The following is a 5545-nucleotide window of genomic DNA, read 5'->3' as shown; positions in this document are numbered from 1 at the left end:
CACACACACACAACGTAGAAACAAATACGAGTCGGAGTAGCCACCGACGTCTTCATGCATCCGGGTAAACTAGGGAGCGTACGGATAACGAGCAGAACACGGCTGGGAAGAGTTGTGCATCGACGACGTATGACTCTCCGCCAAGACTTGCTCATTAGCATATTCACCATGCAGAGTCACACTTTTTCAACCAAAATGTACGAGCTTATTTGGTGATTTTAAAGTTTGTTTTTGGTGAAAGTAGTTCATTGGAGGTACCAACAACAACATATTTTTTTAAATTTCGTGAGGACTGTGTCCCTTTAACGTTAGTAATGTTAGGCCTGCTCTTGGCCATTTACCATTACTTTATCTCGGTTTCATACAAAAAGAAAAAATAAATTTACCGTAGTTATGGGTAAAGTCGGCCTAGTGGGTAAAGTCGGCCACTAGCGCGCGCAGTACAACTACAAAAAAAAAAACAAATTGCCCACTTGCTCATCATCTTCTCAATATGAGTGATAAATGTATCCTGATAGAGACTTCACATCTGAAAAATGCACACCCCAAAGTCCAAGAATTAAAAAAAAAAAGTAAATAATGTATCCAAGAAGTCACATGGGGCCTGTAAGTATTATCACACAAATAGAATGTTTCCCTTCATGGCTCAAATTTTTTTTGGAAATTAAATAAGGTTATGAATAATCCTGTAATCATACACACTTTCGTATAACAATATTACTAGCGGCTCCTGTTATAACAAAGTAGTATGTACTCAAGTAGTTGGAAATGACAATCTACTTTCATTATACAGCAGACTCCCGTTATAACGAAGTCCCTGAGACCGGTAGTTTTCTATCATTATCTCAAAATTTTGTTATAACCGAATAAACAATAAATATCCACAAAGTGGGTATTGCTGCGACCCAATTTTTACTTCATTGTAACTTATTTTACATGATAACCATGTTCGTTAAAACAGGAGTGCACTGTATCAACAATTCATTTCAGGCAAACAGTGAAGTATCTAAAGATATAAAAATATGATAATTTGGGGTCCTGGATTTTCCTTTCCAGTAAGAATTTTGTTGTAACCATGTTTGCTTGTAATGGTAGTGAACTATTGACATGCTGTAATTACATACCTCTTGACACGGTTATTGGTCTCACTTGAACCTTGCAGGCCCGTGTGCGTTTATGGTCTCCTACCCTGCAATTAACCATCTGCAAGAAAAAAAATACATATTTTAAATCATTGTAGGCTGCACTTGGAAACAAAACACATGCAGGCTGCCACCATTCACCCATGCAAGTTAGGCAGATTCTACAGAGCGATAAGGAAGATACTTGCATGTTACACACACTTTAATAGGCAAATATACTCTCCAAACCAGGCCGATTTTTAATAATATTCCCTTATTTTGATACATGGCAAGATTTTGGCAATTTCAGGAAGTCTCTTGCAGCTCTGCACATGTACCTACAATCATTACTTGTATTGAATAAGAACCAGAAAGATCACTGTAAATGATAATATCCCAGCATTCAATCCCCTAAGTACTGTTATGCTGCTGAGAATGATCTACTTGTACAGCACCTAAATATGCTGGCAACACCCTTTCTTATGCTCTTGGAATTTAAAGTAAGTCTCAAAACAACTTTACATCATCATTGTCACATCAGGACATGTGCCACTCTTCTACTAGATTCCTTGCAAACTGGAGATGAAATTTTATCTGCAATGATTTTTTTCAGTTTTGAGGCCATAATGCACCATTGCTATACAATACACTTTTCTCTATTCAACAATTTTCATGCATGTTTCACAATACTGTGCCAATTTCTTCTTACGCATTGAAAATGAAGAAGTTCACTCCACAAAGTTTTTCTTGATTGAGATTAGAATCTTCGAGAATGTTTACTTTGGCCTACAGCAAACCACAAATGCAAAAGTGGATCACTTGTAAGACATTGAGAAGTAGTTTCATCTCCAAGCTTTTAATTGATTTAGGCGCCTTACTGTGCTGTTACTATTGAATGTACAATTGTACTTTCATCATTGAGAATGTGTGTTGCTTGCACAATGCTAAATTGGGTCAGATTTCAATTTTAAAAATTGAAACTTGGGAAGCAGCTTGATCCACATCATTTGCAACAACTGACCACTAATCACAATTGATTCAGGTAAATGAGTACATGTGATTGTGCTTTATAGCTACCTAAGTTACAAACCAGTTCACAGAATGATTCATAAAAACACAATATTAAAGTGTACCTCCCTCCCACCCCAACCAAGGAAGTCGAAAAGGGACCACAATTTCCAACTGGTCATACAAGTGTATATTGTATGTCTGCAACAACATGAGATACATTCCTAACACATTTAGGGAGGTTAACCACATAATTCGAAGGATATAAAATCTAAGAACAAAACAAAAATAAACAAAAGATAAAATTGCACGAGAAAATGGCATGTCATTTCTCTTTTTTTTTAAAGCTAGAATTGAAATTCAAAGTTGATGAGACAAATTTTGGTAGTGATCCAAGAAATTTGAATAATTTTAATATTTTGGCAAATAAGCGTAGGGTCGATGATCAAGGTGCGTGTATATTTGAGGTATATGCACATACTCTGCTGAAGGCAAGGCACAAAATGCAGGAAACTGATCAAGTATTAAAAACATGAAACTTCTTTATCACTCGTTGGATTCATACCCACCAAATATCAACACATTGATTGCAATCGTTGTGTTGCATGTGTCAGGGAATGCAGCTAGAGAGAAGAGATTTTTTTCAGCAGGCATGTCTTGGTAGAAATAATCAACTTGATGGAGGTATCAGTCCTGCCAGAATGCTTTTCTAGTTATTATTTTTATTACCATCATATAAACAGCAGGCAAAACACAAATTTGTTCTCAGAGGCAGGATCACAAGCAAAGAAATATGAAATCAACTTTGCAAGACACATACCTTTACAGAAATCTGATGCCCTTCGCTCAAGAATGTCCTGAACCAAGTATGATGCCCTTTTTTCATCGGCTGTCTTTACAATCTCTGAGACTTCCTATTTATGAGAGGGGAAAAATATTCTTGTGAAGTTTTGAGAGGTTAACAATACATGCAACACTAATGCACATACATGTATGGTAAAATTTGGTGTCAGGTAATCCAGCAAAATTATTCAACTTGATACAGAAGAATTCTGTACATAATTCTTGGAAGTTCTGGGTGAAATCAACACAACATCCCATCACCAGTTTAATTTGGATAATCTGCATTTTCTTCCCTAACCAAGACTAATTTCATTCTATATTTGTACACACAGTACATTTGCTGTATGATTGAAGACATACAAAAGATAGACTTTACAAGATTGTACATTGTAAGTCTCAGTTACTAAATCTAATTGGATCACAAATTCCATGTACAGCACTTGTTTAATTGCATGATAACATCAGGTCTTCACTAATGTCACTAATTAATTTCTTTCATTAATGTCTTTTTGACAAATTCAGTTTTCATCACTAGTACACACACACTAATAATGCATTAAAACATGAGCAATTCAGGAATTTTGTAACGATGTCATTTCTGCCCCCCCCCCTCCGCAAAACACACATATCCATGTCTATACTAATCTACATGTATAATTATCCTACACTATCAACCCAAAAACAAAAGAAAGAACTAATTTCAAAGGTTCGCAAAGTTTCAAACATTGTACGGAAGAGTATTGTAAATTAAGGGCAACTTAGCATAGATCTAGTACTACTAAATAGTGTAGTCTATTGACGAATACAGTATGCTCGCACCAAAACTTTCGGTAAAAATCTTGGTAAAATCTAGCCCAACCAGACGCTGTTAATACACTATGCGAATTTGCTACTTACAGCGACTGGGCTGTGTATAAATAGTTGGGCAAAATCATGAAATTGGCCCCACCACCGCAGTGCAGTTCATCAGTGCATATATAAATTTAGGTGAGGTTTAGGGTTTAGTTCAGGGTTGTATTTTTATGGTTAGAGGTTTATCAGTTGAGGGATATTAGGAAGTCTTTCTGCAAATAATACGATGAAAGAAATAAAAAAAGAAATTACGGAAGAAAGGAAGGACAAAAGATGCTATAATGGTAATCATGGCCCCACCGCTGTATCACTCGCGATCAAGTGGCAGTTGATGATGGGGCCTCATTCACTAGTATTACTGCAAAACATGATATCTTCGCGGCATGAATTTTTCGCGAATTGGAGCTGACGGTCTTTTTTGCGGCATTAAATTTTCGCGAACTGCCATTGGCATTCAATGTATATAGAACTTTCGCGTGCATTTTAATTTCATGAATCTTGGCGCTCGTGAATTTCGCGAAATTAAAATGCACGCAAACATTCCTCGTTTTACAGTAACTGTGGGCAGTGTGGATAAAGTTAAAAAATGAAATAAAAATAAGGCTTCTCTTAGCAGATTTTTCTGTGATCTAGCCGCTGTACTACTACTAAATTCACTACAATATTAGTACTAGGTGTCTAGTATAGTACCATAGTAGTATGGCCCACACTGTGCAGTGATAGGGACCTCTTCACGAGTACACGGTCTGCCAGTCTGTTCAGGCAATTCAAGTTGTATTTTAAATAGTCTACAAAAACCTACGGTAACAGTACTAAATGATCTTTTAATCATCATCAAACCAATTCTTTAATCCCGGTCTATGTCCCCACGAAACACCTCCTGCATCTGACACTGTCACTGATAATGATAATTCTGAGCTCTCACACCGATACCTCCCGCTTTAGGACATCCTTCTTTCTATGTGTGAACAAGTCAACCTTCAAAGGTTAAATTTAGCTGTTCATACTAATAGTCTAGTAGGCCTACACAAGCTAACGTTACATACAGGTAAACTCGGATACCTCGAACTCGGATAAGCCGAATATCGCTTACCTCGGAGGCAAAATGAAAGTCCCGATTGTTCCTATGGAGTTTTCGTGTGTTAAAATTCGCGTAGCTCGAAAAAACTAACTCGAAGTTCGGTTACCTCGAAGGGAAATCTCATGTCCCAATCTTAATTAACTTATTGTTTTTCCCAGCATGTTGCTCGAATTGAAATTGCAAACATCACTCAGCATTTCCGATGAAGCGCGTGTGGACAGCGAAGACATGTCACAAATCTTTTCACACTCGATTGTAAATATTCTGAGCCCCCAGAACGATCGTGCGCTCAAAGAAATACCCGGTACACAGCTGACAAGGAAAATCCCCAACACCTACTGTACCTACACACGTACACGGTATGCATATAGCAGCCGTGCAAATGGAGTGCTTACAATAGCACTACGCTCTGCCCATCATCTTTCTTTGACCACTCTGTTTTGATTTGCGATCGTGATAGTCATGCTGTGCGCGTACATTTCTTAACCGTCGTGGCGCACCTGCTTTAATTAGGTGTTGACAGTTATAACTTTGGCATTCATCACGGTCCACTGTCCAAACATCAATCTCCCGCTAGTGCGTTTTTTTTTGTATAACTTTTTTTTCCTTTCACGAAGTTTGTTTCATTAATTCTCCCCCG

The sequence above is a fragment of the Diadema antillarum genome, unplaced genomic scaffold (genome assembly GCF_040938485.1).
Source record: "Diadema antillarum isolate AM-2024a unplaced genomic scaffold, OU_Dant_1.0 seq00002230_RagTag, whole genome shotgun sequence".
Lineage (NCBI taxonomy): Eukaryota > Metazoa > Echinodermata > Echinoidea > Diadematoida > Diadematidae > Diadema > Diadema antillarum.
Note: the sequence above shows the minus strand (reverse complement) of the source record.